The following is a 23,835-nucleotide window of genomic DNA, read 5'->3' on the forward strand; positions in this document are numbered from 1 at the left end:
TAGAAACATACGGCGGATGAGACGCCTGTGATGCATGTAGCTGCATACGGATAAAGAGCCGTTTAACGATTGTAGAGTCAAACGTTGCGCGGGATTCGGCTAAGCAAACTCGTCTGGGAAGCGTTTATTTTCGACAAAATGCGTTATCATTAAATGGAATACGGGTATTAGTTACTAAGGAAACTATACATACGGAGAGAACCTACCTAAATCTCCACACACTGCCTAGCACTGCTAGTATGGAAATCGACTGTTAGTCATCCTCTACGACTGTTGTGGCTTTCCTCTGGGAAAGGTCAATTCCTAGCACCACAACTGCTCGCTCTTTAATTAACACATAGAACAATCGACTATACCCTCTCAAGCATTACCTGCCCAGTTCTTTTATGTGAGTATACAAAATAACTTGTAACAACAACGACTCCTGGAAATGGAAAATGGAAAAAAGAACACATTGACACCGGTGTGTCAGACCCACCATACTTGCTCCGGACACTGCGAGAGGGCTGTACAAGCAATGGTCACACGCACGGCACAGCGGACACACCAGGAACCGCGGTGTTGGCCGTCGAATGGCGCTAGCTGCGCAGCATTTGTGCACCGCCGCCGTCAGTGTCAGCCAGTTTGCCGTGGCATACGGAGCTCCATCGCAGTCTTTAACACTGGTAGCATGCCGCGACAGCGTGGACGTGAACCGTACGTGCAGTTGACGGACTTTGAGCGAGGGCGTATAGTGGGCATGCGGGAGGCCGGGTGGACGTACCGCCGAATTGCTCAACACGTGGGGCGTGAGGTCTCCACAGTACATCGATGTTGTCGCCAGTGGTCGGCGGAAGGTGCACGTGCCCGTCGACCTGGGACCGGACCGCAGCGACGCACGGATGCACGCCAAGACCGTAGGATCCTACGCAGTGCCGTAGGGGACCGCACCGCCACTTCCCAGCAAATTAGGGACACTGTCGCTCCTGGGGTATCGGCGAGGACCATTCGCAACCGTCTCCATGAAGCTGGGCTACGGTCCTGCACACCGTTAGGCCGTCTTCCGCTCACGCCCCAACATCGTGCAGCCCGCCTCCAGTGGTGTCGCGACAGGCGTGAATGGAGGGACGAATGGAGACGTGTCGTCTTCAGCGATGAGAGTTCTTCTGCCTTGGTGTCAATGATGGTCGTATGCGTGTTTGGCGCCGTGCAGGTGAGCGCCACAATCAGGACTGCATACGACCGAGGCACACAGGGCCAACACCCGGCATCATGGTGTGGGGAGCGATCTCCTACACTGGCCGTACACCACTGGTGATCGTCGAGGGGACACTGAATAGTGCACGGTACATCCAAACCGTCATCGAACCCATCGTTCTACCATTCCTAGACCGGCAAGGGAACTTGCTGTTCCAACAGGACAATGCACGTCCGCATGTATCCCGTGCCACCCAACGTGCTCTAGAAGGTGTAAGTCAACTACCCTGGCCAGCAAGATCTCCGGATCTGTCCCCCATTGAGCATGTTTGGGACTGGATGAAGCGTCGTCTCACGCGGTCTGCACGTCCAGCACGAACGCTGGTCCAACTGAGGCGCCAGGTGGAAATGGCATGGCAAGCCGTTCCACAGGACTACATCCAGCATCTCTACGATCGTCTCCATGGGAGAATAGCAGCCTGCATTGCTGCGAAAGGTGGATATACACTGTACTAGTGCCGGCATTGTGCATGCTCTGTTGCCTGTGTCTATGTGCCTGTGGTTCTGTCAGTGTGATCATGTGATGTATCGGACCCCAGGAATGTTTCAATAAAGTTTCCCCTTCCTGGGACAATGAATTCACGGTGTTCTTATTTCAATTTCCAGGAGTGTATAAGTACTTCCTTTCTGCTGATTTACGATAAACTTGTGTAATTAATGTTCTGATTTCATTTCTTTTTGTTTCATGCCATTGTCTTAAGAAAACTGTAAATAACTTCCAATGTGAATATTAATGTTTATGTCAAATGTCAAGTAATATTGTAATGGAAATGAAATGTAACAAATGTTGAAACTGTTGTAAGATGTTTAAAATTGTAACTGTGCGTCTGGTCCATACGTAGGCAATGTGTTAGGATATGTAGAATGTAAAACCTCGGGTGAATACCCGGTCTGTCAGGGAGCGGTAAAAGGTGGATGGTAGGCGAGCGCGGGAAAATACGCGCACTGCACGGCACAACGGGCTCAGTTGTTGTTGGAGTTTGGCACTGGTTTGAGCAACACCTTCTGGAGCGAGGAGGCTCTCCTGGAAGACGTAGCTTCACTGAGCCTCGGGTATGCCGTTCCAACGCCCACACAGCATGGCAAAATTCCATAGGCACTAAATGGAAAAGTATTGCGACGTTAAGAAGAATTAAAGTCCCGATACGTCAAGAGCCGTAGCTGTGGTTGTATGTGTGCTCTGTGCCCCACCATCTTGCAGCCCGCCAACCGCCGCATCAATACTAGCAGATTGAAACTTTTAGTACTGTATTCGTATGGATCAGAGAGTGAACTGTGTTTGTTTGGTGCAATAATAACCTAAATTTTACCAGAACTTTTCCATCATTTAATTATCCTCACAAATAACCTAGACAGGGTCCTTTCCAAACGTTGTGCAATCCGAGTGTCCCGAAATGAAAATTAAAAATTGTGTTAATAATAACTATTTGCAGACCTAGCTATATTAGAATGGTGTTTAAATAAATGTTTTGTTAATGAACCTGTAAATCAGTAGCGAAGGTCTAACGAAGTCGAAAGATAACTTTAGTATTGATATTGCAATGAAGTTTATTATTTCGAGACATATTTAAAGGCATTTAAATGAGCAGTAAATAAGATGAAAAGAGTAGTAACTTAGATACTGGAAATCTCGAATGAATAATAAATTCAGTAATCATTTTTTTAAATACAGAGATCATAACAGTTTCAGGGTCCCTTCATCATTCATTTGAATCTGAAGTGTTCTAAATTGGTTTGACCAGCAAAAGATAAAGTCAATATAAAAGTCAAAATTTATCAGTGTTTTATCTTTATCAAAATTGACATTTTGTGTGTGGCATGAAAGTAGAATTTCTAGGGTAACCTATGCCCGATTTTAATCAGATGAATAGACAGTATAAAGTTTTGTAGTAAACATTATAGTGTAGTGTTATGTATTCATGATTTTCCGCATCAGTACTGAACGTGAGACTATCAGTTCAATAGATTTTCTGGTTCTCAATTTCTACTATATTATGCAGTGTTACAACTTGTTGTTTTGCATGAATATATACCAACTTGTACGGGGAAGACACTCAGTTAATGCCTAATTAGGCTGGCGACCGTATTATTATCACATTGGTAGCATCTTCTGGGTTGCTTTTGATCCATCCTGACGTGTAATTGAATTTTGAACTTACTTGACGGACCATTGTTACTACAGAGTGGATGCAAGTCAGATTTGCCTCCATTCAGGCACACACGGTCGATATCTATGCGAAAATCGTTTGTCATAAGGTGAATCCCGCTCACTTACCATAGCAGAGGCTTTAACGAGTAATGTGTCACGGAGGTTACAAACTTCACTGTGGTCAGTTTTAAATAGCGGAGTGACTTTCGTTTTTAAGTAAGTACTTATTTGTCGTAACTAAGAGTTTTTATGTAAAATATGTTCCTATCAACAGTGACTAAGAAATTAATAGATGGCCGAAGAGTTAACAGATTGTGTGTGTAGTGGTGAATGGAATGGCCATTTGGCAGATACATAAACACAAAATCATATACGGATAGTGCGGCACTAGGTCCAACAATGAATAAGAAAATAGGGCTGTGGGTGAGCTTCCATGAACAGCACTGTGAGCACACCATGTAGCTATCACCATTACAGTATAAGTCTATTACAGAACAAGTTTTCCACGATGTTATTCAATCTCTATAATATAGAAGCCAGAAAGGAAACCGAGGAGAAATTTAATGAGGGAGTTAAAGTTCAGACAGAATAAATTAGAAATTTGACGTTTACTGATGACACTGCAATTCTATCATAGACAGCAAAAATTTTGGAAAAGCAGCTGAATGGAATGGATAGTGTTGGAAGAAGTTATAAGATGTACATCAGCGTGAATAAAACAAGGGTCATGGAATGTAGTCAAATTAAATCATATGATGCTGATTGAATTAGATTTGGAAATTAGACACAAAATATGGTTGTTTTTCCCATTTACGCAGCAAAATAACTGATGATATCCGAAGTAGAGAGGACACAAAAAGCAGGTTGGCTATGGTACCAAACGAATTTCTTTATAAGAGTAGTTTGTTCACATTAAAAATAAATTTAGTTTTCGTATGTTTAATTTTGTAACAGCTGATTAGAGGAACTTCAGCTGTTCGACACGAAAGGAAAATTAAAACACCAGCTGCCGTCTCTTTTGCATTTAATTTATTTATATAATCAGTTTCGGTGTGCAATTACACCATCCACAGGCCCCTCGACCGATGTAAATTGGGAGGAATGCAATCTCATGTGTGGGCATAACAGGAGTAAATTTATTTAAAAAAAAACAGAGACCTACGTACACTAGTTATTTAATATTGGCTGCGAATTGGCCTGAAGACGACGGAGTAGAACACCGAAACTGATTCCGTAAATAAATAAAATGCAAAAGAGACGACTAAACGTGTTTTCATTTCATTTAATATAAATTTAAATCTTCGATAGTATTTTCTGAACCTAGCTGTCTGGAGCGTAGCCTTGTACAGAAGTGGACCGTGAACGAGAAATACTTCAGACAAGGTAATAGAAGCATTTGAAATTTGGCGCCAGAGGAGAATGCGGATGTTTAGATGGGCAGATCGAGTAACTAATGAGGGGGTACTGGACCGAATTCGGAAAAAATAAATTTATAGTATTACTCGACTAAAAGAAGGAATCGGTTGATAAGGCACTTCCTGGGATATGAAGGGATCGTTATTTGTATAATGAAGATGGGGTTCAAATGGTTCAAATGGCTCTGAGCACTATGGGACTCAACTGCTGTGGTCATTAGTCCCCTAGAACTTAGAACTACTTAAACCGAACTAACCTAAGGACATCACACACATCCATGCCCGAGGCAGGATTCGAACCTGCGACCGTAGCGGTCGTGCGGTTCCAGACTGCAGCGCCTTTAACCGCTCGGCCACTCCGGCCGGCGAAGATGGGGTAATCGTAGAAGGTGACCAGTAATCAGGAGCCACGGATGTGGCTTGCAGCAGGTATTCGGAGATGAAGAGTTTTACACACAACAGAATAGCATTGACTGCTACTTCAGACAAGTCTTCAGCCTGAAGGCAACAATGACGACAACAGGTTACTGTGTTAATGCATATTAGCCTTTTACATTCACGTGTACAAACTTTGTACTGAGTATTACAATTCTTTTTAGAGTTGAGTGTTCATTGCCTTTTATTTATGCCGAATACTAGAATATTTATACACCCTGTTTCAATTGAAATAGAGCGCCGTGGGGCGTCGAATGCTATGTTGGATAGCTACTGTAGGGCGCCGAGGTCAGAATCTAGCTGGTTCACTACCCCCGGACACCGGTGAGTGAGCTGTGACTTGGTATGTGACGGCCTTTCAGTCGCCCAGAGGCTCCAGTAAAATAATTTTAACGAAGTAAACCGTTATTATAAGAAAAACATACAGTCGTCATTCTCAGATGACAAGTGGTGACGGAACAGTGGCATCCCAACCTAGCGACATCGCGTGCGTGTGTCTGCGGGTGGCGTCGTCCACTCTGGCCACGGATGACAGCAGCTCCAGAAAACAGACGACCAGGGCATGCCTGATCATACGGTGGAGTGCGTGCAGGAGAGGCACCATCAGCTCTGCCCGAAGTGTGAAAGTCGTGTGAAGACGCTGGAGTCACACTGGGCTATCCGACAGGAGAACGGCTGGGAGTACCAAAGGCTGCCCACAGGAACGAAAGGCCGCTGCTGACCGCTACGTGCCTCCATTCTGACAGATTATAGTCTACTTCACGGTACCACTGGTTGGACCACCAGAAGGTCCACTGTATGATTCATTGATTGCAACCACAGCTCCCCATCAGTCTTGACTCGAGTGGCGTTGCTACAGATCGTCGTGACTATGCCTCCTACTTATGGGACGTCCTGTTCCTTAAAAAATTTTAGCCAACTAGACGAGCAGTAGATAGACCGTCATATGTTCAACCTCCGGGTTGGACGCTTGGGAAATTTGTAGGTCCCCCACCAGAACAGGAGTGATAACTACCCTACTAGGCGGCAATGACATCACTTAGCGTGCATCTAGTGTCCTGTCACCTCCTCTGGTCGTCGTGGTTGCGACTGGTAGATGTCTCCAATTTCCAAGAGAGTTGGCAGACTATACTTTGCAGAGTCAGTGTACTGACTACTTAATCTTGGATCCTAGTTATGCCTTCTTACTACACTCTGCGTGGTCATCACAGTGAAAGTATCCCTCTCTCTATAGTGTTTCATTTTGCTGCATTAGCATCTTGGACACATACCTCTGATGGTGTATAGCTGTTAACCATGTATTGTTGTCGTATTAAGTGGAACATCAGCGGTCCTTTTTTTTTTTTTTTGGCAATGCGCCTGTCTGTTGTGTACTGATTTGATTTGCTCGTCTCTTGCTCACTATGGTTTAAACCACTACACAAAGCCTGCTATTCCGAGGCGCTTCAGCAATAGTATGAGTCCTCTATATTTTAGCGTAATTCGAAGTACGCAAATCACTGCAAATCAAATATCGGCTTAGAAAAATGGGTATGCATGAATCCGATTACGTCACTTCCAACAAAACATACTTCTATCTATTAGTGAGTAAATAAGGTGCCACACACTCAAAGAACTGAAAGTGTATAATGTAAATAGTTATCACACATTCAACGAACTGAAAGTGCATATGTAAATAGATATATCATGTCTCTTAAACTATGAAATTTGAACCCAAAATTACAGTTTTCATAACTGAAGTAATTTGTACGGCTAGAAGACTGGCTGCTAGCGACCTTAAACATCAAGTTGCTCTTATTTGTGAAAGACAGCAGATAATCGGAATCAATGAACATCACAAGGACTTTTCGTCTTAATTATTTTTATGATTAGTAACTAGATTTAGTAAACTTGTTACAGACAGCCGAATACGAAGATACTGTACAACAAGTGAGAGCATCAATTCCCAGTAGTTGAGAACTTTAAAAAAAATGTCTGTGAAATCCTATGGGACTAAACTGCTAAGGTCATCAGTCCCTAAGCTTACACACTACTAAACCTAAATTATCCCAAGGACAAACGAACATGACCGAGGGAGGACTCGAACCTCCGTCGGGACCAGCCTCACAGTCCACGACTGAAGCGCCTTAGACCACTCGGCTGAGAACTTTAAATATAAAACCTTTTTAACCTAATTGGTAATTATCATCAGGTTCTTTTAATATCAGGTTATACGATAATTTTCGCAATAATATTGTTATGTTTTGTTTGTCAGAACGAATGTAAATCATTCCAGAACAGCAATGTAGCCCTCCACAAGTGGTAGGTATTTGGTAACATATTGAATAAGTCTCTAGTTTCTAAATGTCATATCTGTATTGTATTATTCGATCACCTGATACACACCACCAGTATTCGTCTTCTGTCATTCCTCTCTCAAACTCGTACTAACACTTCTTTGTCATTTCGACTTCTCGTCTTCTGCCACTGAACTAAACAGCCGTTTAACAGAATGCCCATTTCGTTAAGAAGAATTATCCGTCTATCTGTTCTTCACTTTGAAATCATCAAACGCCTCTCATATATTTAGCCTATGTTGACATTCCGTTGCTTCATTCCTCGAAATGAACTGGTGTCTTCGGACTAATATTACAACCTTGTAAAGTCTGCAAACTGTGTTGTCCATCGTGTTTTTCTAACTTTATAATGAGTGCTAGCTGTTAAAAAGTTAATTAATATAAGTAGAAGTGAAATAGTCAAGACGTTCCTGGTAATAAAACAAAAACTATTCGATGTACATTATCGACAAGGAGTACAACACAGACTTATTTTCCCATATGCGTCGCGTTCATGCATTCACTCTGAGTACTTTATCAGTCAATAGCGTTCATTAATCCATGACTTTAGTAATAGATGTCATCGTCTCCTCACGTCCTGGCTAAAAGTAGAGAGTAATGCGTTTTCTGCCTTAAAGCCTCTGACGTCGACTTTATCGCTGTCGGCCGTAAATCGACAGCGGAACAGCGACGGCGTAATGAGCAAAGTTACTTCGTAAACGACTGAACTCGCCCGCCGGCGAGTTCCCACAATGAGCCGACTCGCGTTGCGACCTACCTGCCGCGATCCACGGTGTGCAGGGGCGCGGCGCGCCGCCAGCTCTGCCTGCAACTTTCCGCGGTATCAGCACAGAGTGAGTTCCGTGTAACATCCTTTTAGGGGCGTAAATAAACGGTTTATTGCTGGAGGCATGCCATTGGGTGTACAGTTGCAGCTCATATCTGTTTATTACAACATTTATTACTTGGTGATGAATGTTCCTGTCTGTTCATAGATTTGTTCTCAGTGTTAACGTCCTAAACACTAATGTCCCCTTACATTCTTCATCACTTAGTTGTACAAGTAATCTCCTTTTCTTTTGTTCTTTATTCACAACTAGCTTATCGCTAGCTGCTTCGCTCGTGTAGACTTTATGTTCTGCACAGATGTTTTCGTTACCCTTATTAGATTTTTATGTTGATCACAAACTGCAACATCTAAATTTTTAATTAAGACGATAGAAGGATGTTCTTTTCCAAATGTTCTTCTGAGAAAAAGCGATTCTGGTAGCTGGAGGCCAGGTTTTTGTTAATCCTACCCATTGAGTTCTTGTGGTGATATTTCCATTGAAACTTTCATCCCCTAACACATACGAGGTGCGACTATAAAGTAATGAGACAGATGTGAAAAGAATGTTGCTTACCGTTTTAGTCAAGTTTAGTGTTGTCTCCTTCAAAGTAGTTCCCTTCACACTGCACACACTATTTCCAGCGCTTCTGCCATTGAAGGTGACATTTCTGGTACTCATCTTCTGTAATATCCTCCAAGACCCTCGTCACAGCTTTTTGGACATTTTGTATTGTTTGAAAATGGTGTCCCTTGACCTCCGTTTTGACTCTTGGAAATAGAAAAAAGTCGCACGGAGCGATGTCATGTGAATAAGGTGGCTCTGATAGGACTGAAATTTGTTTTGAGGTTAAAAATTGCTGTACTGACAGAGCAGTATGGGATGGCGCATTATCGTGATGCAGAATCCAATTATCAGCAATGTTGGCACGGACACGAAAAACTCTTTTTAAGAAGTCTTTCTAAAATTTCTTTGCAGTAATATTGATTAACTGTTTTTCCAGGAGGCACCCACTCTCGTATTTCCTTATATTTAACCGAGATGTGAAATACCAATTTTCATAGATTTAGCTTAAAATTTTTTAACATAACGAAATATTTTCCTAAAAATTTTCTTCTTGAATTTCCAAGGCAGTAGAACATGCTTATTTTTAAATTTCTAACAGAGAAGCTAACTACAAATTTTCATACATTTAGCTTTTAGAATGCTTTCCTCATTAAATAATTTAATAAAACTTTTCCTTCCCTACGTTGTCCCTTAGGGACTTGAACTTCCTAGAACGATGATAGAAGTTTTTTTTTTTTTTGTTTCCAACCGGTATGTTGTTGTTCTTCAATAACGATTTCATTTACTGTTTTACCCTCTTAGTTGTTGAATTTCCAAAACTGCCGAAACACGTGTTATTTTACTTCTGACCAAGAAACCAAACACCAATTTTCGGAGTTATAGCTTCAGAATTGTCTTAATAGCGACATATTTTCAAAAACCTTCCACCCTCTATTACACCCTCTTAGGAGAGGAATTTGAACAATCGATTCTTCAACGCTGCCTGCAGTATAGGGTCAACACCACCTCCAGTTTTCAATTTTCTATCGTTCGCGGTTTGGGTTAGGCTTCGATGAGTCAGTAATCAGTCTGGCCCTATTTCAAATCCTTATGAATTGAATTTTCAAAAATAGTGACACACGTGTGTTTTTTCATTTCCAACCGAGAAAGCAAATAAAAGTTTTCAAAGCTTTAGCTTTAAAATGCTTTCATAATGAAATATTTTAGCAAAACGTTTCATCCCCTGTTTCACCCACTTTGGAGTTGACTTGAAAAAACAATGAAAGGCGTCTTTCCAAAAGAGAAGCCAAATACAAATTTTCATAGATCTGCATAGATCTGCATGATAGATTTTCATAGATCTGCATAGAAGCATTCAAAAATGCTTGCTCAATGAAATATTTTCATAAAAGCTCTTATCCCCTGTTTCACCAGCTTAGGGTCTGATTTTCCAAACACACTGAAACTCGCATTTTTTTTTCTTTTTATTTGTAACGGAGAAGTAAAATACAAATTTTCATAGATGTAGCTTTAAAAACACATAAGTTCTTTAATAATGATTTATTTTCAAAATAACTTTCTCCCACTATCGCACCTCCCTCAGAGGTTAAATTTCCCAAAAATGCTGAAACACATATTTCTTTACGTCTGTCCATGACACCTAATACCAGTTTTCGTAGCTCTAGCTTCAAAATTGCCTTAATAGTGGCATTTTTTTTCTTAAATACCTTCCACCCTCTATTTCACCCCCTTAGGGATGGAATATCGAAAAAACTCTTCTTAAAGGACGCCTCCATTATGAGTTCAATATCCTATGCAAATTTCAAGTTGGTATCCTTAGTGCTTTAGGCTGGGCGGTTGTGACTCAGTGAGTCAGTCAGTCGGGACAGTGCCTTTCTCACATGGAGATTTTGTAAACGAATGTTGGCAGGAGCGTTTCTACATCTGAAAGGTGATATCTATTCAAATTTCTCGCCAATCGCAGAAGAGAGGCACTGGTAGCACCATTAAGTGGATGAAAATAAGGTTTGCTTCAAATACACGGTCATGAGAGCTAGTTATCTTTGAGACTGAACGTGGTGAGTTGATGTGAGTCAAGAACGCGTTTAAAGTGACGAAAACGCTGTTATCAACAATGTCGCTGTTTCAACAATGTCGTGTAATAGGGCCACGAGAAGCTGGATGTTTCTTCTCCGATATTGCAGTAAGACTTGATAGGTATGTAGCCAATGAACGTGATTACTGGCAGCGGTGTTAACGAGAATGTACGGTCGCAGGAAGGCCGGGCTCTGGAGGGTCAAATGGGACTACCGAGATGGAAGAACATTGTGTTCGGCGTATGGCTCTGGCGCATCGTGTTGCATCTGCAGCAGCAATTTGAGCAGCAGCCAGCACCACAGTGACACAACGAAATATTATAGATCGCTCGTTTCAAGGACAGCTCCGAACTAGACGCCCTGTAGCGTGCATTCCACTGACCCCAAATCACTAGCCGGCCGGCGTGGCCGAGCGGTTCTAGGCGCTTCAGTCTGGAACGCGCGACCGCTACAGTCGCAGGTGCGAATCCTGCATCGGGCATGGACGTGTGTGATGTCCTTTGGTTAGTTAGGTTTAAGAAGTTCTAAGTTCTAGGGGACTGATGACCTTAGACGTTAAGTCCCATAGTGCTCAGAGCCATTTTGAACCACCTCCATTATATCGGAGCAGGTAACCACGCCCTTACTATAATTAACGGTGTTATGCAATTCAGCCTCGACTGGGTAGTCACCTAAAGCCTTACATCCCAGAAGCTTAGATATTTGGTTGAAATTAGCAGTTTCAACTAAAAGCGTTCCATTACGAAGTCGTTTGACACTTTTCAAAGACCCAGCAATACCTTCCAATGCCCTATGAATATAGAAAGGCGGTATCTTCTCAAAGCTTCCCCCGCTCCGCTTGATTTCAATGAGAGTGTTATGGCACACTAATGCCCTGTTACTATTACTCTGAGGCTTCTTTTCGGGACGACTGACGAACCGAGCTCTCTTTGAGGAGTGGGTGTAGGTGTTGCCTGACGGTACACCTGTCCCATCAGGAGTAGTGGTTTCACGAGACAGTTCCAAACGGATCCCACGGGACGCTAGGGAAACAACCGTCGACCCAGGCAGAGCCCTGCTTGCCTGAGCAAGCCTGATACAACTGGGATGCGGCAGGTGCCCCACAGGTTGCCCGCTACAGACTGTTTTACCTCAAAAGCCATTCACCTCCTCCGCACATAGCACACCTTGAGGTTGAGGTTATTTTTTTTATAGAGGTGTGTACCTTCCTCGAGGTCCCGGCGGTGAAGCCAAGACCCCCGTTCTCCGAAACACACAACATGCCACCGCTGCCCCGCATGGTGGTCGTTGAAGTATGTCCAGAGCTTACAGTGACAGAGGACTGGTGGCGCTTACCAGTCCCCAGCTCAGGAACCCCGGGGTCGCCAAGACCGTACTCAGCAAACGAATGACGACCTCCTGAGGGGTTTTCTTTTTGAAATGACAAAGAACTGAAGGAGGACTTAAGTGATTGGTTCAAAAGTTGCCGTACGTAGAAAGCACAGGAAAGCTCGCGGAGCGGTGCAGCTAATATTAAACATGAATGGCGACTACGTAGACAAACCGTAAAGATGTCAAAATATGTTGATTAGTTTTGAAACGGCTCTTAGTATATGTTGAGTTGTTTGAAAGAAATTAGTGGAGCCCGTTACTAGTTGAAGCTATAACTGGGTCCGAGAGACATGTTTGGATTACGTAACTGGCAGTGCGCTGTTCGTGGGAAAAGCGGATGTTCGGGATGAGATCTCAGTCCGGCGCAGAGTTTTGCTCTGTCTGACAAAAAATGGGTAAAATCAAGCAGGAAAGGATGATACTAACTGGAATTTCACGGTTCATCAGGATATGTGATGTTATTTCAGTGATTACGAAATCTGATCAATTTTACAGATTAAGAGCGGAAGTATGAGTAAACAAGATAACGCAGCATGAGCCCATGCAGCTACCCATGAATGCAATTAAACTGATAGTATAATGGCAGCGAAAGAAACAGAGAAACGAGACGCTGAAAGCTCATCCGTTTACCAAGCACGTGGTCAATGATACACAAAGGAACTCCGCGCAAATTCATTACAAAACCATTTCAAGATTTTCACATAGAAACGTAATAGTGTACGTTAAATGAAGAGAGCAGAACCAGGTCAGAGAAGACTATTCATTAGCGAACACGTGGAACTCACAAAGATAACGACATGAAAAAATAGTAAATTACAAAAGAAAATGAAAATCAAGGAAAGGAAGAATTTATCACATTCTAAGATGTGGCTGAACAAAGCGAACTTCCTGCAAAAACACAAATGGTAATAAAAATCCTAATACTCTCCATCCTATATGACTTATTCACCATAACAGTAAAAGCATAAAGTTGCAGAAGAAATAGTCTAAAGCTTCAGCTAGGCTGGAACTTGCACAGTCTCAACATTATACAAAGCTTCTAAAGATTAGTTCTTACCATATTCACACTTCGAGCCTAATCCGCGCCTGTTTGTTTCTCATGGCGTCCAAGAGCGTTCACATAAAGGAGCTGGAGTTTTTCATTTGATCAGTTGACGCGTAACGTGCTGCCTGGATCTTTAGAAATCCGCGACTGGTTATCTGGTACTTTTCATGTTACCTCAGACCGAGTGCATACCGCCTATTTTCACAATGAGATTTATGTGTTCTTTGTGAAATTCGCGGATCCGCTTCAGGTAGACAAGTTCCTATTAAAGCATGGAAATCTTGCCCCCTTACGGCATAGAGATGGTTCGATCAGTATGGTGCTCCTTGCGAATTTCTAGGTAAGGATGTTAACGTTAACGAATATATGGTGACGTGAGAAGCATTCGCCTAGTGGCGGAGGAACTGGTTTCGTTATACCATCTGCTTTGGCATCAAACTCCGCGTCACCGCTCGTGCGTAACTTCTCTTCCCGCAGCTGTCGGCCGTCAACCGACAACGCAAGCTGACGTAGTTCACGCATTACATCAGAACTATGTCGAACTTTACTACGTGGATACACCTATCGACTTCCCCTAAGTAGCCCGCTCACACCCGAGCGGAATTCTTGACCGCCTTTCAAACGGACTATATACGGGTATGTGATTTTCTTGTTTCTTCTCCTTCTCATCAACCATATGGATGGGTTCCCCAATGAATTTTATGTGCGTTTTTGACCTCTCTTGGACGTCACGTTTACGTCGATGTTGAAAGACGTGATAATGAGGGAGCGGGATTATGCATGCTCCATTCAAGATGGGGGAAATGTGTTGATGTGACCCCGGTCCACATATTGTTGAGAATTTTCGTCCTCTCACATTAACAAATATTAATTATAAGACAGCGGCGACGGCGGTAAATCGTGGGATGTCTGCCTTAGTGGGGACTGTCGTTGGTGAATATCAGAGGTGTCTTGAATGCCGTGCTGTGGTTTCGGTTGCCGCCATTATTTATCTCCCTATAGACTTTGTTGTAGTAAGGCTTTTGATGGTGCAAAGCATGATTTACTGTTGAGGCTCATAGGTCATTATCGAACTTCTTCACGGGCATTCCAGCTTCGGTAGTTGTCAATGGGCAACTGGGAGTGCCGCAGCAGAGCCCGCTCTCAATGTGTGTGTTTGTCTTATCTCTGTAGTCACTGCTTCGGAAGGCTGCGTCCCAGATTCAGGGTTGCACGCTTTCTGGAAGGACACTCGCTGTTCGCACGTACGCCGAAAGTGTGATACGCTCCGTCGACGTGCATACTTAACTCCCATGAAGGCGATTATCAATGGTTATTGTCGTGCTTCGGGAGCTCGACTTAACGAGGGCAAAAGTAAAAACCGGACCATCGGGAGTTAAGGAAAACGGGAAGGACCGGGCCCACAAATCAACTGGTTAAAATTTCATGAAAATAACCTTTTATTGCTAAGTTAAAATTTAACTTAAAAGCAAAGAAATAAATACTGCAATATAAATCTGAAGGTCACATTGGAAAATAAATAGAACATTCTTTTAATAATAATAATAAGAAGAAGAAGAAGAAGAAGAAGAAGAAGAAGAAAATGGCCAGCAAGGTAAAAGTACAAGTGAAATTTGTAATTCAAATCTTAAGGCCGCAGTTTGGAGAAATATGATTACAAGGTAACTCTTTTCAGACTACTTCAGTCCAACGAAACCATACTTAATACTCATCTTGTGTAAGGTGTCGGCGCTGCGTGGACGCAAGAGGTAATTTTTAAGCAAACAGTCGGATGGCTTACGCGGAAGATTTGGTGAAGCAGACGAACGAGGCTGCGAGCAACGTGAAGCGGCAGTCCATACAGCCCGATGAATTGCGGTGTCACAGACCAACGATGGGACGGCCACAGAGTATCCCCTTTTCAAAGCCGGAGGCCCGCACTAGCTGGCGGAGGCGACGAAGGCACAGCCCACCAACCGACAGACACACCCCACACACCACTCGTCCAACAGCCAATTTCCTGTGTCGGGCGGATACGGTTTCCGCAGACCAACGTGGCTCAATCAGCTCAACTCAGCTGTCACATCGGAAGCCGATGTCACAAAACAGCTCGGCTATGACCGCGCAACTCCGCTGTCTCAGACCAACTGCCTCCCACCCAGAGACACAACACACAGCCAACACATCCTCCTAGGCCGACTTCGACCAAAGATGCTTACTGAACAAATAGTAAATAGGGAGCACATTCGAGCCAGTGGCGCCAGGCAATTCAAAAGCGAAGTAAGATATGGTACCACGACTCGGGTTTCCATGCAGCATTGATGACGTGGGCCACTGCTGCGGATCTACACTGCTGGCCACCGTAAATGCAACACCCTGAAGGAAGCATCCGAATCAAGTGAAATTTACACCATGGGTTTGCAGCGATGAGATATGCAACTGATTAGAATTTCAGCGCAGACGCACATCACGCGCGCCTGTGGCGCCACCTCATAGCGCCATTTAAGGCTTGGCGATTTCGACGAGTGTACGTTCGGCACGTGCGTCTACCTTGTGGTTGTTTCACAAGACGATCAGTTATGCCTCGTAGACAACAGCGAACATCGTTTGATCAAGTATCCGAGTTCGACAGAGGAAGGATAGTGGCTTACCGAGATTGTGGATTATCATACAGAGAAATCGCTAATCGTGTTGGACGAAACCAAATAACTGTAATGCGGATATGTGACCGTTGGATGCAGGAGGGTACGACGGACCGACGTGGTCGATCGCATTCACCTCGGTGCACCACTGCACGTGCTGATAGGCAAATTGTGCGCATGGCAGTGACGGATCGCTCAGTGACATCCCGAACCATAGCACAGCACATTGCGTCTGTAACGCATCATCCAGTGTCTGCGCGTACCATTCGACGCCGTTTACAGCAGAGTGGTCTGTCCTCAAGACGTCCATTGCTTCGTCTACCATTGACGCAGAACCACAGACGTCTCCGTCGCCAATGGTGTGATGACAGACGGATGTGGACGGCAGAATGGAATGACGTTGTCTTTACTGACGAGGCATGCTTCTGTCTGCAGCACCACGATCATCGGATTCGAGTGTGGAGACACCGTGGAGAGAGGATGCTGGACAGCTGCATTATGTACCGCCACACTGGTGTTGCACCGAGTATTATGGTATGGGGCGGTATTGGATATTACTCTCGCACGCCTCTAGTACGCATTGCCAGTACTTTAAATAGCCGGCGCTACATATCCGAGGTGCTGGAGCCAGTTGTCCTTCCTTACCTTCAGGGCTCGGCCACAGCCATATTTCAACAGGATAATGCGCGACCACACGTGGCACGCATTGTCCAAAGGTTCTTCGTCAATAACCAGACTGAAGTGCTTCCCTGGCCGGCTCGCTCTCCGGATCTTTCGCCGATAGAAAACATGTGGTCCATGGTTGCTCAACGAGTGACACAGATTACATCCCCAGCTGCCACACCAGATGATCTTTGGCAACGGGTGGAAGCTGCTTGGGCTGCTGTACCCCAGGAACACATCCAACGCCTCTTTGACTCAATGCCGAGACGTGTGGCAGCGGTGATCTCCAACAATGGCGGCTACTCTGGCTACTGATTCTGGCAGGAACCACATGTCACAGACGTCTGTAAACGTAATCATTTGATACTTGGTCAACATGTTATCTACAAAATAAATTTTGTTGCGCTACCTCTTGTCTTTCTTGGTGTTGCATTTACGGTGGCCAGCAGTGTACATACAACAGTGGGAGTTGTTATTGATCGTTGTTTGCTAGAAATGGCAACTCTGAATTGGAAATCGGTTACTAATAAGATCCAGGGGCAACACTGGACCATTAACAATGCTTTCTTACCCTTGGCGGCCGGAGTGGCCGAGCGGTTCTAGGTGCTACAGTCTGGAACCGGGCGACCGCTACGGTGGCAGGTTCGAATCCTGCCTCGGGCACAGATGTGTGTGATGTACTTAGATTAGTTAGGTTTAGGTAGTTCTACGTTCTAGGGGACTAATGATCTCAGAAGTTAAGTCCTATAGTGCTCAGAGCAATTTGAACCATTTTTCTTACCCTTCTTCAGAAGATATGAATTTTGGTACGAATGTGTTTAGTAAGGCATATTACATCCCACAACTTTTTCCTGCTTCCCTCCATGATGGCTCACATAACTTGACGATCACTCAGGAATTATATAGCCTTAAGCCTAGCTATTCACCTTGGTACGTCCGGCACATCTTGATTCCCCTATTGACGCTGGTCGTCTGAATTTTAATATGAGACGCATTCGAGACTTCAGCCTAGCTGTGTGTAGTGTGGGGGCTGACATACTGCAGCGGTAGGTGTTCAATTTTTTGTTGCCCCGCTGGGAATGGATTTCCAGCCCCAATCCCATTGAACAATTATCACCGTGAATATGCAGCAAAATTGTATGCACCAACAACAACCTCCTGGTTCTAACAATGGCAACGGCATCCTCCTGGCATAGGGTTTTCAACAGTTAGATTTTAACCTACAAGCATGTACGTCGTATCCTGATTAGTGACAAAGATAAATGCAGAAGCTATGCGTCCCTTGACAAGCTGCAACACCGGTTTACTTATATTCACCTGGCGAACTGGTCCTCACTCTGGAAGCAATTGGTTTCCCTCACTCTATATGTTGAATGTGGATATCGTATTGTTATAATTGTCCGCCGCCTTCGTTTTTTTTTTAATTAACATGACCATATGGTTGGTTGGTCACTTTGTGCATTATGTCGCTGCTGCTGAGGATAATGACGACCATTTGCCATTTCGCCAGTTTATGTCTAGGTTTAATATCCCGCCTGCAACTGCCCTGATATCGAGAACTCTTTGCCAACATGAAAAGGGAAGAAGACAAGAAGATTATCTTTAACGGCCCGTCGACATCGAAGTCATTACAGACGGTGCAGAAGCTCAGATTGTGTCAAAGGATGGGGAAGAAAGTCGGCCGAGCCCTTTCAAAGAAACCATTCCAGCATTTGCCTGCATGGATTTAGGAAAATCACGGAGTGGGGCAATCTGGACCAACAATGCCTTGATGAGCTTCTGGATAGTATGCCACAACGAATACAGGTACACATCAGTGCAAGAGGACGTGCTACGGGGTATTAGAGGGACCGTTTTGTACAGCAATCTGCCCACCACCTCTGAAGGTCTCGCTGTACGGTGGTACAACATGCAGTGTGTTGTTTTCATGAGCAATAAAAATATGTTGATCTCTAGTCCAATTTTCTGTACAGGTTCCGGAACTCTCGGAACCGAGGTGATGCAAAAGTTTTTGGTGTGTGTAAATTAGAAAATTATGGTGTCACCGGCAAAGCTGCGAATTTTTTTCAGTCTTATCTAACTAACAAGAAACATAGGGTGTCGTTGAGAAATACCTGTGCAGTAAACAGTCTGTCTAAAAAAAAAACTCCGTCCGAACAGGCTTTGGAAGGCGCAACGGTACCTAAAGGCTGCCGTGTCATCCTCAGGCCACAGGCGTCACTGGATGCCGATATGGAGGGGTATATGGTCAGCACACCGCTCTGCTTTACGAGAGCGGAGCCGCTACTTCTCAGTCAAGTAGTTCCTCAGTACATCTGCTCATTTGCTCCTTCTTCCTCCCTCTATCTCCTCCATCCCTCTCTCTCTGCCCACCTCCTCCATCCGCCCACTCTTTGTACATCTCCTCCGGCTCCTTTCTCTGTCCATCTCCTTCCTCTCCGTCTGTTCATCTCATCGCCCCTTTCTGTGTCCATCTCCACCTTCCTCCTCGCTATCTATAAATCTCCTCCGCCCCTTCCCTCTCCACATTATCACGCTCACCCCAACTGGATGCTGGTAGTTCTTAACGCCACAGTATTTTTTCCATATAGAAACTAATATGTGTACCAAATTTGGTTGAAATCGTTCCAGGGGTTTAGGATGAACTTCCTACCTGTGGATTTGCCCACTAATGCACATGTCATATATATTTCACATGTACTTGACATATTTCAGCAGTTGTATCTGTAGAGAATTTCGCACTGCAGTTTCATTTTCTCGCAGCTGCTCAATGTTGATGATGTGGTATCTTCTGAACTATGTGCTGCAATATGATAATATTTTATAGGTACATTCAGCGGCACACGTGCATACTATCTACAAAGCTTGTCGCGAATACAGTTGATACTTAAGAAGTAATCAATTAAAACGTCTTTTTTATGTGGCAATTTTAGTGCATGAAAAGCGAAAATGTAATGAGCGATAAACTCATTTTCATAATCTTGGGTATTAATAACCACTTCAATCGTATTTGGGTCCTTTATTACTGCACCACTACCGGCTTCGTGGCGCTAAAGCCACGTCTTCAGGTGACACCGGTGGTGGTACAGTAATAAAGGACCAGAATACAGCTGAAGCGGTTGTCAATACCCAAGATTAATACAAAAATGGTTCAAATGGCTCTGAACACTATGGGACTTAACTTCTGAATTCATCAGTCCCCTAGAACTTAGAACCAGACTGTAGCTCCTAGAACCACTCGGTCACTCCGGCCGGCCAAGATTAATACAGCTATGGTTGCCACCTGTTAGGTTATTTTCATCATTTTTTGTAGGTCGTCAGCGAGATAGTTTCGTAATGATTTGCAATTATGTGTAAAGTTTGTCGCAAGTCTCTCAAGTGCCCTCATTCTCAAATAGTTGCTGGCTAAAATAAGAGTATTCACACGTCGTGGGCTACACTGCTTTTGGACCACCAACTCCATTTTGATAGGCTGTTACCACCACAGTAATTCTTTCCAGGCGCTAAGTTACATGTGTACCAAGTTTGGTTAAAATCGGTGCAGCCGTTTAGGGGATGCGAAGTTTACGTAGGTAAATACGTACATCTCTTTTTCTAAGATGTATAGATTATACATATTTACAGTATTTTTCATAACAGTTTACTCAAATTTTTTGACACAATACGCCGATCGAAAAAAAAAACACAAATTGTATCACATTCCGTATCTATTAGCTTCAGGCTGCTGTGATTTATGAATGAAGTGCCCCAGAGCAGCGTGATAGGTCTTTTGCTTTTTTACGATTTACATAAAAGATCTGGTTCATGGTACTGACAGCGGCCTTAGACTGTTTGCCGATGATGCTGTAGTCTACAGGAAAGTAGTATCACACCAAAGTTGTGAACAGATCAATGAGGATTTGCAGAAAATAAATGCGTGGCGTAATGACTGGCAGTTATCTCTCAATATTAGTAAGTGTAACCTACTGCGTATGACAAGGCGAAAATCCCCATTAATGTATGTGTGCAAAATAAACGATTAGTCTTTGGAAGCGGTAACATCAGTCAAGTATCCGGGTGTGACTGTTCGAAATAATCTCAAATGGAATGATCAGATTACACAAGTAACGTGTAAGGCGAACTCTAGATTGAGGTTTATTGGTAGAATCCTGAAGCGATGCAGTCCTTCAACAAAGGAAATAGCTTACAATACGTTAGTTCGTCCAGTCTTAGAGCAATGTTCGTCTGTATGGGACCTTTATCAGTTGGGTCTGATTCAAGAGATTGAGAAGGTCCAAAGAAGAGCGGCAAGATTCGTGAATGGTACATTTAGCCATCGCGAGAGCGTTACAAATCTCATAGAAAGTTTGAAGTGGGACACACAGATAGACGACGTGATAAACAGAAGGGGCTGCTCACTAAATTCCGCAATCCAATCTTCGCCGAGGATGTAGAGCATATATTATTACCACCAACTTTCAAATCCCGTAATGATCATTATTCACAGATAAGGGAAATAAGAGCTCGTACTGAGGCGTTCAGATAGTCGTTCTTCCGTCGCGCGATCCGCGAGTGGAACAGAGGGGGGGGGGGGGGGGGGAGGGGGGGGGAAATGACTTTGGCGCGAATTGTGCCCTCCGCCATACACCGATTGGTGGCTAGCGGAGTATATATGTATATATGTAGATATGTAGATACCCACGGAAACGTGGACATGTATTGATTGGTATCGACTCGTCCGTACTGCCCCCAAAGTGTTGGAAGCGGCTGCTGAAATGCGCTGCCACGTGATCTCCACCACCACCGCGGCAGCAGGATCTGGCGAGCTACAGCACTCCGCCTGGAACGAGTGATGCGTTCGCGGCAGGCAGGCAGCTGGTGTGACAGCCGCCGCCGCCGCCCCCGCCGCCGCCGCCGCTGCTGTCGTGTTTCACACGTCGCAGAGCCGGCGCTCGGGCGACGTCGCGTCGGCCGCAGCTGACCTGGACAGCCAATCAGCGGGATTGTGGCTGCGCTCCGACGCCGCCGCACTTCGGGCCGCGCTATCAGCGATACGTCCACCTGTCCCGTCCTCCGTATACGGGATTACCTGACGCCAGCAGCTGCTACTGCACTTCCTCATCCGGAGAGCGGCGGACTTCTGCCTCGAGCGGGCTGTCACCGGGTGTACAGGCTGTTGCCGCCGCCGTTGCTGCTGGTCCGCATTTCCCTAATTTCTATGTCGTATGTGATGCTTCTATTATAGGGCACGTGGTGTCAACTGCGTCTGCTTCGTTCGGCAACCTTTTACTTCTTTCTTCTGCAGTTCGCCTCACTGTCGTTCAGAGTGGCAACACCACGTTAACGATATCCATAGACCAAGTAGACAGACGGTGGATGAGTAGAAAACCTTGAAGGAAGTGGGCGGACTAGAAACGGTGTAAGACAGAGATGTATACTTTCTCCTCTACTGTTAAATCCACGCATCGAAGAGGCAGAAGAGGGATTAAAATTTAGGGTGAGAGGATATCAATGAGAAGATTCCAGCGAAGGAACACCTGCAGGGCCTGTCGAATAGAATAGTCTAATGAGCACGTACTATTGATTGAAACTAAAAATAAATACGAAACTATTACAGAGCAAACTGTGGGCAACAAAGATGTTGCTGTCCTCAGTAGCATGGCTTATCTAGTACAGAAAGTACAGAGAAACTATACAATCCTCTAATAGTAAAATTTGTGTGTGTACAGGGTGGTTCATTGATAGTAACCGTGCCAAATATCTCACGAAATAAGCATCAAACGAAAAAACTACAAAGAATGAAACTCGTCTAGGTTGAAGGGCGAAACCAGATGTTGTACCGCTAGATGGCGCTGCCACACGTCAAACGGATGTCAACTGCGTTTTTTTTAAATAGGAACCCCCATTTTTTATTATATATTCGTATAGTACGTAAAGAAATATGAATGTTTTAGTTGACCAATTTTTCGTTTTGTGATAGATGGCTCTGTAATAGTCACAAACATATGGCCAGGCAACATGCGTCAGCGCATTGTCAATGCACGTGCGAACATTACAGAATGTTGTTACATGTATTGCCAAATGCATTGAGGTAGACGGACATCATTTTGAGCATTTATTACATTAATATGGTATTTATAGGTAGTCACGCTGTAACAGCATGCGTTATCAGAAATTATAAGTCCACAAAGGTGCATGTATCACATTCGAACAACCGAAATAAAGTTTCTGTATTTTAATTAAAAAAACCTACCTGTTACCAACTGTTCGTCTAAAATTGTGAGCCATATGCTTGTAACTATACAGCGCCATCTGTCACAAAGCAAAAACAGTGGTCCAACTAAAAGATTCATATTTCTTTATGTACTGTACGAATATGTAATGAAAAATGGGGGTTCCTATTTAAAAAAAAAACGCAGTTGATATCCGTTTGACCTATGGCAGCGCCATCTAGCGGGCCAACCATAGCGCCATTTGCTTTCCCCCTTCACGCTAGACAAGTTTCGTTCTTTGTAGTTTTTTCGTTTGACGCTTATTTCGTGAGATTTTTGGCCCTTTCACGATCAATGGACCACCCTGTATATGTAACCATTTATAGTTAAGACAAAATAAGAAATGGTATAAATGGGATTACCAATAAATTTAACATCAAACTTGGAGATAATGAAGTGGACGATATGGAGGTACTCTGCTATCTTGGAAGCAAAATAACGTATGACACAGGAAACAAAGACAAAAGTAGCAGTCTCGTACAGGCGATAGGTCTCCTAGTATCAAAGGTGGACTGAGTGCATAATTTCTGACATCTTACATTTGGAACACAGCTCTGTATGATAGTGAAACATGGACTGTGGAAGAGCCGGAAAGGAAGACATTCGAAACATTTGACATGTGGCGCGACAGAATGATTTTGAGAATTAGGTGCACGGATAAGAAATGAAGAGTTTCTCCGCAGAATCGTCGAAGAAAGTATGGAAAATACTGAGAAGAAGAAGAGATGGGATGATAGGGCTTGTGTTAAGACATCAGGAAATGACATCTATGGTAGTAGAGGGAGCTGCAGAGGGTAAAACTGTAGTGGAAGACAACAGATTGGAATATATCCGACAGTTGAGGACGTATAATGCAAGTCCTACT

This window comes from Schistocerca nitens, chromosome 2 (assembly GCF_023898315.1).
Source record: "Schistocerca nitens isolate TAMUIC-IGC-003100 chromosome 2, iqSchNite1.1, whole genome shotgun sequence".
In the NCBI taxonomy this organism is placed as follows: domain Eukaryota; kingdom Metazoa; phylum Arthropoda; class Insecta; order Orthoptera; family Acrididae; genus Schistocerca; species Schistocerca nitens.